The 13,732-nt window shown below is 38.3% G+C and overlaps 1 long non-coding RNA gene across 2 annotated transcripts in view; it reads left to right on the forward strand.

Moving 5' to 3' along the window:
• The window catches only part of LOC111092302, a 194,790-nt gene that overhangs the window by 2,329 nt on the left and 178,729 nt on the right, over positions 1-13,732 (forward strand). For both annotated transcript variants that reach the window (XR_005378386.1, XR_005378385.1), the window contains exon 2: positions 1,342-1,501. This is a non-coding gene — a long non-coding RNA (uncharacterized LOC111092302). The remainder of the gene's footprint in view (positions 1-1,341; positions 1,502-13,732) is intronic.

Here is a 13,732-nt window from a genome sequence, read left to right on the forward strand (position 1 = left end):
GCATGATCCTGGAGACCCTGGATCGAGTCCCACATCGGGCTCCCTGCATGGAGCCTGCTTCTCCCTCTGCCTGTGTCTCTGCCTCTCTCTCCCTCTGTGTCTCTCTCATGAGTGGATAAATAAAACCTTTTTTTTAAAAAAAAGAATCTACATTACTTTTAATTTTCTAATACATTGCTCTCTACCACTTCTTTTTCTGAAAAATAATTGGTGAGCCATATAGGCGTCCCTGGTAATAGAGTTCTAAAGTAGAGTCAGACTTTAAATCAGAATTAACTAGCACCACATTCCTATTTTTTGGTTCTGTTGATATTCATCATGCCCAGTCAAAATAGTAAAATTGTTTTAATGGTTAAGAAATAAATCTGGTTGAAGTATCACATGCCTTTCCATTTCTTCTTTTTTCATTCTGGGTTTTCTTCTAGCACATATATACTTAATATTTGGGGTATATATCTGAAAACATATATTTGATAATATATAATTGATACTTTCATCAATTTGTTGATAAGAGGAAGTATAGTTATGTGACCAGATTGTTCCTGATTGAGTCTGTGGACACAGGTAAAGATAGAATTAGACACAGCCTTCAAGAAATTCCCAGACAGTAATTTCTTAGCAAATTTTTGGAAAACTTAGTTTAAGCATATAGTAAATGTATAAAGGTGACCCAAAACATTTTATTTTGTTTTGTGATGTTCATGGTTTTTTAGTAATTTACTTCAAAAAGGCAATTAAAAATGATTTGTCTCAAAATAAAGAGATGTGTTAGTAAACATATCATTTATTTGCTAATAACTTACATAAGATGAAGAGATGACTGGAGGACTTCCCAGAAGTCAGATGAATGAAAAACCAAAAACAAGTCCAGATAACCATAAATAGATCATCTTCCTTCTGCAACTTGAACGTTTCCCCTCAGTCAGATCTTCTGATTTCATCTGCTGTAGCCTGGATGTAGGGTAATTACAATCCTATTCCTCTTTGTAATTCTGTGTTTAGAGGGAGTTTGGATTGTGGATTTATCTAGGGATAACAGAGATAAAGAAATATCCCAAGTTTTGCAAAGTAAAACCATAGCACCTCATACAGAAGGGATTAACAAGGACCCAGATGCCTCAGGAATAAGGTTTGGAGCCGTCTACAAGGCAAAGAACTCAGACAAGTTGGGGTCTGGCCATGGTGGAAAGAGTTGCTAAAGAAAAGTGATAAAACTGCTTGTTAGCAACCAATTGCTGAAATGAGGATGATGACATATACCACATTTCCTTCTTGTATCATGTAATGATAATGTCTTTGAACTAATTTATTTTTATCTCTTCCATTCCTTGGTATACATAGGATGTGTCGTGGTGGTGAACTTTACAAATTTACTTCAGAGCCTTCATAGTACCAGTATGAAATTGTGAGAAAACTGGGTGAGAAATGGATTTGGCCCAGATTTCCTGAATTCGGAGCTGGATGCAGTGAGACTCTTGGATTGTTTCCTTTTAGAAATAGGGTGAGTAAATTTTGATTCGTTCCCTTGAATTATGTTAAGGAGGAGTAACTGTTGATGTTATGACGCACATAAGAAGACTGGATATAGATCTTAGGCAAGTGGATACTTGTCATTCCTAGTGCTCATCTTCTTTGTTCTGTCTGCCTGGTGCACAAATCCAAACTCAGAATCGCCGGCTTTCTTGCCACTAAGTTGTGAACATTGGATGGAGCTAGGTCTAACAATCAGGTGCCTTATGCAGGTATTCCTTTTGGAAGTGAGCCTCATGAGAAACAAGCTCTGTCCAGAGCTCCCATTTTGCTGAGGCAAGTGGAAGTGGGAGTGTCTGGCTTTGGGCAGGATAGTGTGAGGATGCCAGGTAGAATTCTTGAGGATGCCAAGTGATGTAGGACTATGTCCACCCAATGCCTGTTAGCTGCTAAAAATTCAATAAATTATTACTATTGATAGTAGTAGTAGCATCAGCAGCACATAACAGAGTTCTTTGACCCTGGATGTGTTTAAGCATGGATTGGATGACCACCTGCAATGTTGCAGAGTGCCTGGGTTAGGTAACTGGTATACGTCATGCTTTGCTTTTTTGTTATCCTTGTTTTTGTTTCTTAGGGGGAGCTGCTGTTTCCTTATCCTTTGTTATTCTAGAGGGCTTTATAAAGGGGTCCTACTTCCCTATCACCAGGTCATTGTGGACATATGACTTAGACTGGTCAATAGAATACTGTATTGTATGGACATAGTATATGGACATATTGAATGGACATGGACATAGTGATTTTCCCCCATGGAGGTGGATGGGCATCTGATCCAAAAGGGCCAATTCTAAGATTGATTCTGATGCTGGGTGGGGGTATCTATTTTTTTCTGAGATCATTACCTCCAAGACTTGAGCTTTCATGAGCATCTTTTTATGTAGTCAAAGACCCTGGCCTCCACTTGGGTGAAGACAAACAGAGGGAAATAGAGCTGCGAAATGAAGAAAGAGAGAGAGAGAAAGAGAATGAAAATAAAGTGTGTGTGTGAGAGAGAGAGAAAGAGAGTGAGGGAGGGAGGAGAAAAAAAGAGGAAGGCAATTGGAGGGAGAAAGAAAGGGAGGAGAGGAGGTAGGAATAGGAGGGAAGGGAAGGAAACAGGGAGAGAGGGACTCAACAGCATCTTCTGACACCTTCATCAATCTGTGCCTGAAGTTACAGAATGCATTTCCTAGTGATACGAGCTAACAATGCCATTTTGGATTTAAGCTTTGTTGGATTGAGTTTTTGTTTCTTGCAAGTGGGAAAGTTCTACCTGAAAGAGCAAACATAGCCTTTTTGAATCTGAGACACTGAAATTTTCTGTAGAGGAAAAGAGGAATATTTTCCTTTTTTTCTTGAGTACCAAACCATATGGAAACCAACATCATACCCCAGGTACATATTTTATTTTTCAAACAGAAATTCTGAAAATAGGTTTTTAAATCTATGTCTGGGCAAGGAAAAGTAAAGAGACAATATTTATAGGGTTGAAAATAGAAGATTGGGATGCCTGAGTGGCTCACTGGTTGAGCATCTGCCTTTGGCTCAGGGCATGATCCCAGAGTCCTGGGGTTGAGTCTCGCATCAGACTCCCTGCAGGCAGCCTGCTTCTCCCTCTGCTTGTGTCTCTGCCTCTCTCCGTGTCTCTAATGAATAAATGAATAAAATATTTAAAAAAGAAAATAAAAGATTGTAGTGATTAATTTCCCTAAAGGGGTCCACTCTTATCACCAAGCATTTCTATTCTTGTCACCAGAAAAACAATTAGGTGGGTCCCCGAGTCCAAATACCCATCTATACAGTGCTATTGATGAGGTTCTTTAACTTTATGAATGCAAAAAAAAAAAAAAAAAAAGAATATGACTAAACTCATAGGATAGGACAAGAAATTCTATAGAGAAATTCCAAAAACTCATTTTAAAACAAAAAAAGACCTATTTGTCTTCAAAGAATAATTTGGGTTTTAACCAGATTTGGATTCCTCTTCTACCAGTCCATTTTTGAGCTGCTTCTTATTCTTGATACATTACTTACAGTACTGTTAAAAGATAATCTAATTTTGTTTAATCTTTGTAGCATCCTTTTATACATGGGAAAGACAGGCTTTAAGAAACTAAGAAATTAGCTCAAGTTTCATGATTTGTAAGTATGGAGCCAGAGCAAGACTATGTGATTTAAATTTGTTTCCTTTTTCTTTTTAATTATTATTGTTGTGGTAAGAACATTAAACATGAGATCTACCACCTTGACAGATTTTTAAGTTCACAGTACAGTATTGTTAAATATAGGCACAGTGTTGTATGGCAGTTCTCTGGAACTTATTCATCTTACATAATTAACATTTTATACTCTGATTAGCAAACCCACTCCCCCACTTCTCCAGTCCCTGGCAATCACATTTTACTCTCTGTTTCTATGAGATTAACTATTGTTAGATATATCATATATGTGGAAACATACAGTGTTTCATTATGTGACTAACTTATTTCATTTAGTATAATGATCTCGTTTCATTCATGTTGTCATATATTGAAGGATTTCCTTCTTTTTTAAAAAATTTATTTATTTATTCATGAGAGACACAGAGAGAGGCAGAGACACAGGCAGAGGGAGAAGCATGCTCCCTGCAGGGAGCCTGATGAGGGACTTGATCGCAGGACCCCAGGATCACAACCTGAGCCAGAGGCAGTCAGACACTCAACCACTGAGCCATGCACACGTTGCTTCCTTCTTGTTTAAGGCTGAATAATATTCCAGTGTGTGTCTGTCATATTTTTTATCATATTTGTAATCCATTCAGCCATTGTTGGTTGTTTAAGTTTTTTCCACATTTTGGCTATTGTGAATGGTGTTGTAATATACTTTTTGGCCGTTTGTAGATCTTTGGAGAAATGTCAGTTTAAGTCCTTAGCCCATTTTATGGTTGGGCTATTGGTTATTTTGCTATCAAGTTGTAGGAGTTCATTATATAGTTTGGAAATTAATCCCTTATCAGATAAATAGTGTGCAAATATTTTCTCCCATTCCATAGGTTGCCTTTCAATGCTATTTTTTTTCCTTTGCTGTAGTCCCACTGTCTATTTGTGTTTTTGTTAACTGTGCTTTTGGTGTCATCTCCATGAAATCATTGTCAAGACCAAACCTTTTACCCTATGTTTTATTCTAGGAGTTTTATGATTTCAGATCTTCTGTTTAAGTATTTATGCCATTTTCAGTTGTTTTCTATATATGATATACAATAAGGGTCTGATTTTATTCTTTGCATGTAGATATCCAGTTTTCCCAGCACCACTTGTTGAAGAAACTATCCTTTCCCCATTGTACAGTTCTGACACCCTTGTTAAATATCAGTTGACTGTATATGTGTAGATTTATTTCTGGGGTTTGTATTCTGTTCCATTGGCCTAGACAGGCCAGTAGTGTTTATGCCAGTACCATCGTGTTTGAATTACTGTAGCTTTATAATGTAGCTTGAAATCAAAAAGTGTGATGCCTCCAGCTTTGTTGTTCTTTCTTGGGAGTGTTTGGTTGATTAGAATTCTTTGTAGTTCCATATGAAAGTTTTTCCTCTAACATCAGGACGAAGGGAAGGATGCCCACAGTGACCACTTTTATTCAACACAGAACAAGAAGTCCTAGCCAGAGCAATTAAGTGAGAAAAATTGCCCCTGTTTGCAGATGACATAATCTCATATGTAAAAAACTTTGAGGATTCCAGAAAACAACTTAAAATAAACTCAGTAATATTGCAGGATAAAAAATCAATTTATGAAAATTAGTTTTTCTATACACTAACAATGAATTGCCTGAAAAGGAAATTAGGAAAACAATCTCATTTACAGTAGTATCAAAAAGAATAAAATATTTAGGAATAAACTTAACTAAGGAAGGAAAAGTTTGTACACTGAAAACTATAAAATATTGATGAAGGGAATTAAAGAAGATACAAATAAATAGAAAAATATCTCCATGTTTATGGATTAAGAAACTTAACATTGTTAAAATGTCCATACTACCCAAAGCAATCCAGATTTAATGCAATCTCCATTAAAACCCAATGACATTTTTTTTACAGAAATTGAAAAAACAATTCCAAAACTCATATTGAACCACAAAGGACTGAAGATAGCCAAAATTATTTCTAAAATGTGTGCTATTGATGTGATAATGACATAATGAAAAAAATATCTCTAAAAAGAAAATGTAGGAAAATAATTAAGTGTAGATATGCAGTATATACTGTAGCTGGCACACAAACACCAATTCTACATATCTCTTACCAACTCTGTGTTCAGTGATGCTATTTGGTTATTTGAAATCAGAAATAATAGGAGTATTTACACCACAGAAAGTGGCAGACTCTACAAATCAGGACTTTTATTTGGAAAGCCAGTTGTTAAAGCTTTAACAGCACACCACCGCCTGCATGTTAATGAACATCATGGCTCATTTTTATTTTCACAAATTAGTGCACACATAAAAATATATAACATATATAATGATATTAATATAATTATTCTTAATATTTATTTTAAAAGAATTCATTTCCACTCAGTCTAAAATTTGGAGTTTTGAAATTAAAGATTTAAATAGACTCTAAAGCAACCAGTATAATTTAAGAAACTAAAATTAAGGAAGTATTCCTTTTCAAGATAAATTTTGACATGAAAAACATTTCAAAAGGTATTTTGAGACATAGAATTTGGTCTTTAAACTGGTATATGGGTATCAGAGATTAGGATGCCAAGTATATTTAATGAGGTATCATGTTACTTCAATCCTTTTCAGGGACTGTGGGGTAGGAAAGAAAATCTTGGCTATGGCAGCCGTAAGTACCAGCATTCTAGTCTCCTGTCAACCTGGGCTAACTTTTCACTCAGAAAATACAGTCACCTTATCCTTACTCCCCTAGAGCAGTACACCAACCTGATAGTAGAAACATATTATTGAGACAGTGCTTCACTATAATTGACATCATAGTGATATCAAGGTAGTTTCTTAAGGAGGAAAGATGTCAGTCAGGTAGAAATATTTTGGTGGCAAATGAACAATTAGGATGACAGAGCTATCTCATCACTGAGAGCAGCTTAATAGGAGAGCCCCCTTGGAACCTTCACTTTTTAAAAGTTGAAACACTCTGATTGGTTCAGGAGGCAGTGGAAAATCCATATATAGAGCTTAAGTTTTGCTTGTTATATAAATGTAAAATCTTCCTCTTCTCTTGCATTACAACAAAATATGACAATGGAAATATAAAATGAATTGATTATTAAAATAGAATCCAACAAATCTGGAAGCCTACACTGAGTAACAACTTTGTGTGAGAGTCTGAGATACTAATAATTTATTAGAAGAAAAAGGATAGGGAATCCCTGGGTGGCTCAGTGGTTAAGTATCTGCCTTCAGCCCTGGGCATGATCCTGGAGTCCCGGGATTGAGTCCCACATCAGGCTCCCTGCATGGAGCCTGATTCTCCCTCTACCTGTGTCTCTGCCTCTCTCTCTCTCTCTCTCTCTCTCTATATATATATATATATATCTTTCATGAATAAATAACATTTAAAAATCTTTAAAAGAAGAAGAAGAGGAAGAAAAAAGTATATATACATGTGGACGAATAGGTATTAATATGGGGAAGTAAATAAGGTCAAAAGTGTGAGAGATGTATATTTTACAAGAGATAAGGAAAAAAAGAAATCACTGCTAAGTTGTGATGAACGATTGCAAGGATCAAGTGGGATATAATCTGGTCTTTGATCACTCTATTTGGAATGGATAGAAACTAAGGACAGAGAGTGAGTATTCATCTTTAGCAAATATGTGAATATTTCTAACTGGAAAATAGAGATGTGAATGACATACAGACCCATATTCTCTCTGTATCAATGTTTTTGTCTGGGAGCTAGCTAAGGGAACTAAATCTAACTATTCTGCATGTGTGACCTCCATGGGCTCCCAAAGTGAGGGCTAAGGTGCTATGAATTGGGCTAGTAGAAAAAGCACTGGCCTAAGAATAAAGAGACCCATGCCCTCATCCTGTCTGCACCACTGACTTCATTTGTTTCTCTTATTTATAAAACCAGCCAGGTAGGGTATTGAAGCCTAACAATCCCTTCAAGTTCTTAAATTCCTTGATAATGCCTGGAACCACAGGGCCATTTGCGATGTCACTCTTCAAGTATGCTAAACACTTTGTCCTTTTGGTCATTGCTCATATAGGAGTCTGTGTTCCTCAGACAGCCAGTTCACACTTTGCTCTGTTGTATGCCAGGTCATTTTTACTACTAATTCTCAAAATTGAGATCAGATGTATTAGTTCCTTAAGATTTACATTCAGGTAGTTCTCAGTTTTGACTGCTCATTAAAATATCCAGAGGACAGACACTTAAAACTACTATGTCCCACTTGGGGATTCTGATTTAGTTGGTCTTGGGTGTAGCCTGGGCGTGGAGAGCTTTAAAAGCTTCCCAGGTGATCCTACTGTGCATCTTGTGTTGAGAACTATTGTATGTAGGACAGTTTCAGGTCCTTATTAGCAGCATTAGTTTTATAAGTCATATCCTGCAGTCTGGCAAGACTAACTTCAGTTTCCTAATTTGCCTACGTGATTCTACAAGCAGTAGATCAGTCCTATGTTGGCTGGTGAGAGAGCTCTCTGTTAAGCCTGTCCTAGGTCCCAAACCTCTCCTCCCCAAAACAAAACTCTTACCCTTAGTAGAAATAGAATGGTAGGGAAAAGGCTTGTTCAAGCCCTGCCTCATCTGAAACACCTGTAAAACTTATCACAGAAGCTGAGGATTCAGTATAGATAGGAAAAGCCTGGGAACTTACTCCCAAATAATGTATTTAATGCTTTTAGTAATAGATGGAGCCTCAAGATAAAATGATGCAATTCTAAAGGAAAAGCCACTACACATAGCTTGGTAATGATATCTAAAGGAATAGGCTTTAATGAATACTAGGATACCAATATTTAAAGCAAGTCAAAAAGCTTTCTAAGCCAGTAAAGATAGCACCTGCAATTTTTAACATGTTGTCATTCAGGAAGGACTACCTAGGAAAAACAGGGAAAATAGATTACTGCAAAATGAAAAGCATATGGTGTGCAACTGAACAAATTTGGCATACTTGTCCAAAGTAAATGCTTTCTAAATATAATCACTCTGTGTCACACAGTGATTCCACAGGATTCCATAGGGGAAAAAAAAAAAAAAGCCTTTGACCACATGGCCAAATTAAAAGAACATTCTTTGGAGTGAAATTATTCTTTGTTTACAATGTGTGTGTTCTTGTCTTTTAAATGACAAGTGCTATTTTACCATAATGTGTCTTCAATCAAGCAGCTGAGTTAAATTCTTTAGCCTTGGGGGAAAACTAGTACAGAAGTCAGGAGAGAGGGGCGCCTGGGTGGCTCAGTGTTTTAGTGCTTACCTTCGGCCCAGGGCGTGGTCCTGGAGTCCTGGGATCCAGTCCCACGTCGGGCTCCCTGCGTGGAGCCTGCTTCTCCCTCTGCCTGTGTCTCTCATGAATTAAAAAAAAAAGAAGAAGAAGAAGAAGTCAGAGGAGAATATTGAATTCCAGGGATCCACCTAGGGTCTTCCTAATGCTGTTTGATTGTGTGCAGCAAAATAGAGAGGTTACTATTGAAGGTATTAAATCATTCTCTGAGGAGGGATTTAAGAAGTCCAGGGTAAGCAGAATTTCTCCACCTTGGGGTATGTGAGGGCCGTAAAGTGGAAGCTAGCGAAAAAAAGAACAATGCAAATCATTTTGGGTATCTGTTGTTACAACAAAAACTATTCTCCGAACTCATATGTTAAAACAACCATGTTATTTTATATCTTAACTATTTGATCAATCTTTTGAGCAAAGCTGAGCTGGGAGATACTTCTGCTCCATGTGACATCACTCTTTGGTACTTAGCTGGTGGCTGGGCTGGTCTGAAAGGGTCCAACTGACCTGTCAACATGCCTGGGGGCCTTGGTGGCCACCTGGAAGGCTGAACTCAGCTGAGCCATTTCCTTCCTCCTGTGACCTCAGGACCTCTCCACATGACCAATGTACCTGTTATAGGGCAGGGCAGGGCTCTTAGAGGCTAGGCAGAAGCAGCCGGTCCTCTTAGAAGTCAGACCCAGAATGGTCATCATTCTGCCATACTCCATTGGTCAAAGTAGTCACAGGCCAGCCCTAATTCAAAGAGTAGGGAAACAAATCACACTTTTCTGTAGGAAGAGTATTAAGAAAGCACAGCTACCATTAATATTCCAGGCAGCTTGCCCTCTGGCCACAAATGCTTTAGATTCCTCCCACAAGACTCCCAAAGTCTTGTTCCACTATGGCATTGGCTTGGAGTCCAGGATCTCATTTTCTGAGTCAGGTCTAGATGTAGATGAGGCGTTTCAGGTATAATTACTCCAATACATGCCCTATTGCTTTGAAGACCTGTGAATTAAAGAGACAAAGTATCTGCCTCAGTATACAATGGTTCTGTGGTAAGCACTCCCATTTTAAAGCAGGAAAATGGGAGGTACATAGTTGTGACTGCTTGATTAGGGTCCAGTGCTATTCCCTTGGAATGATTTTCCTCCATTTTTGGGTCTATCAGTTATCCACTGATAAGTAATAAATAATTCCAGACCCTAAGGGGGGTCTGGAACAATGTATTATTAAGACATTGTATTAAGACAACGATGTATTATTCCCTGTCATATTTCTGTCAGGTAACTGGACTCAACAGTTTCCACTTGCTGAGATGTGCTTACAGTCAATCTTGACTAGGGCTTACAGTCACCTGAAGGCTCACCTCTATTGTCTTGCCAGAGTTCTAGTTACAAGACTGGGCTCTTAATAAACCTGCTTACTCTCAGCTCCATACCCCCTCTGCAATGGTTGGGATTGGAACTCTGAAAAATTGTATTTCCCAAATGCCCTTGTTTGCTGGTGTCTATTAGATTTTGCCAGTGAAAAGCACTCAAGGAAGTATCAGAGGCAAGAAGAGAGATAGTTTCATTCTACATTTTCCAGTTTCTTTCAGCTTCGTTGCAGTTGAAACAGACACTTGGTTCTAAGCCGAGCTTTTTTTTTTTTTTTTTAAATTGGGGTATAATTTATATAACATTATATTAATTTCAGGAGTATATGTAATGATGCAGTATTTGTATATATTGCAAATTGATCATGACAATAAGTCCATGTAACATCCTTCACCATATATAATCACAGATTTTTTTCTTGTGATGAGATATTTTAAGATCCACTCTCCTAGCTACTTTCAAATATGCAATACAGTATTATCAACTATAGTCACCATGCAGGACATTATATCCCCATGACTTGTTCATTTTATAACTGGAAATTTGTACCTTTGATCTCTTTCACCCATTTTGCCCACTTCCCACCCTCACCTTAGGTAACCCCCAGTGTATGCTCTATATTTATGAGAACCCCAGATTCTTTGGACACCAATGACTGAGCATCCTTCCTCAGGTTAAGTATCAGTTGTGTGAACCTTACCGGACAGGTTTGAACACCAGCCCCAAGAGCCCCATCTTGAACTCCTAGGTTCTTGTAACCCCTGCTTTCCCTCAGGTAACACTGGAACAGACTCCTACAGTTATTAATCTCTGAGGGACCTCAGCATGCTTTTTTGCTTTTTCAACCCCACCATATTTATAAAACCAATCCCTTTTATGTGATATGGTATAATTTCTGTTTTTATGACTGGAACTTAATGGATGTAAAGACTAAACCAATTGCTTTCTTTCTTGTGTTTCTTGCCTGGCTCCTGTTGTAGCCTATGTTCCTGAGCTCATTTTTATGGCCATGTTTAATATGCCCTCTCTCTGCCTCAAGTAGGTCAGCCCTTTTCAGAAATCAATTGCATAAGTATTTGAAGAAATCTCTCTTAATCTGAGGAGAACATGCTACAAGTTTACCACCATCTTTCCTAACAACAACAACAACAAAAATTATTAAAACTAAAATGGGGTCAAGCAGACTCTTCATTAAGATCCATGGCCGAGCCCCACTGGTCTATGTGGATTCACTCATATCAAACAGCTCCCTAGGTGTTATTCCAGATTCTCCTGTTATGTTCCATGGCTGCAGCTCGGGTCAAAGTTGTACATATCAGTGACAGCCATATTTGTGCAATTGAACCACCCCCTTCACCTTGCAATGTTCTGTGGCCTCCGAATTTGAAGTGCATATTTTATAAGCATCCTCCAATTTTAGAGGAAAATTCTATATCACGTCGCTAAAGGCAGTACTGCAGGATTTGACAAAGTATCTAGTTCAGTTGTTCTCAGCATACCAGTTCAAAAAGCTGCATTTCATACACTATTCACACTCCTTTATCACTAGGTTCAGACACTCTCCCAGGAAAATGTTCTTTCAGATCAAATATTATCCTATTGTGTCATCTTTGGAAACTCCCAGGTGGATATTATTTCCGCTACTCTTCCTCTTTATATAAGAGAATATTGGAGAGAGGGTTCCATAGCTGAGTTTAGGTGTGGAATCTGCTATTTAAATGCTGTCTCTTAGGTCTAATCCAAACTATCTGGTCCACAGGCCTACCCACAGCATGTGTCCATGCTGTGTCTGCATTACTAGCAAAGGTCCATTGTCTAGAGGGTCAAATTATTCTTTGTAGCTGATGGTATCTATGACCCAAGCCCTCTGCTGTCATGGAAGAGAGTTGTTTCTCTGGGAAATCTATCTGGGACTCTGGGATTTGACTTCAGGGGTTTATTAGAGAATATTCTCTGGGACAACACTGACATAGGAGCACAGGAAGGAGGATTGAGCAGCAGATATTGAAATGCAGTACAGCTGCAGCAGAAGCTTCAGCCATCCCAAAATCAAGTGAAGGGGATCTGAACATTGGGCATCCTCAATCACTGGATATTGGCTACCTCTAGGAACAGGGAATAATGTTGGATGAGGCAGCTGCATTCAGCCAAAATGACGTCCCAGAGAGTAATGCAGCTGGATCTGAATGATGCACCAGAGGACAGACTACAGTCTAGCTCTTGCTTGGATCCACTTGCTTCATATAATAAGTTCAGTACATTTAGGAAAAGCTCCCCCAAGATTCTGGTAGTTTTCTTTTCCTGGGAAAATTTTCAAGATGATGTTTATTGGGATGAAATATAGCCCCCTTTGCTGAAACTGATCTCAAGACCACAATTAATGCTAATCATCATCCTTCTCTACTACTTATTCCAGATTCCACTTTCGCTTTTTTAGGACCTCTGCTGTTATAGGTGACTTTCCTGGTAAGGTGGCCTAGAACCTCATGCTGAGGTGTCTAAGCCTCTGGACGCCTTGTCCTTCTAAGATCATGGTTATTTTCCTGGTTCATTTACTATCAAAACTGAACAAAGGAATACAAAGAGCTACTACAGTGATCATCTAGTGCCAAAGATCTTTTCTTTGCAACCAATGTGTAATGAGACCTCTGTCTCCTTCTAATGACCAGATTAATTGCTCCTGCCAATTGGTTACTACTCCTTCTTTGATTGAAAGTCTTTTAGTACAAGAAGCCTAAGTAACTCAGCACCAGCCATACTTAAAGCTAAATTGGACTGTTTCTGTGTCCCCTGATGGAGGCATTCCCTTTCTAGGAACTGGAAACTTTAGATCTATAAAGCCTAAAGCTGTGGGGATAGGAAGAACAAATTCCCAGGTGGGACACTGAGTGATGATAACAGAACAGTTCCTACATAAATATTTTGATTCTCAGACCAATGTATTCACCTACTGCGAACACAGTATTATACATTGTCACAGCATGATTTAACATGTTACTGTATCCTGGAGGACAGCATACCATATACACAGGGTATTCTTTCCAAGTTGGCTCTTCAACTGCACCTTCAAGAAGTTCATCTCTCCTTATTCGGCTGGCAGCCTCCAGATAGTATGGTAATGTGAAAGGACTTGTGAATTCTGTGGTCACATGCCAACTGCTACAACTCATTTGCCAGGACCTGCATGCCTTGGTCCATGTAATGTCATGTGAGGTTTTCATCTCACTGGATGAAATCTCTAAGTCCTAAAATAATGGTATTGTCTGAGGCTGGGAGGAAAGGAAGGCAAATCCATACTTGGAATATGTTTCAATGTTAGTCACTATGAAGTACTACCTATATTGGTTTCCTAGGGCTCCTATAAAAAAGTATCACAAACTGGGTGGCTTAAAATTACAGAATTTTATT

Source organism: Canis lupus, chromosome 25 (genome assembly GCF_011100685.1).
Source record: "Canis lupus familiaris isolate Mischka breed German Shepherd chromosome 25, alternate assembly UU_Cfam_GSD_1.0, whole genome shotgun sequence".
Classification (NCBI taxonomy): Eukaryota; Metazoa; Chordata; class Mammalia; order Carnivora; family Canidae; genus Canis; species Canis lupus.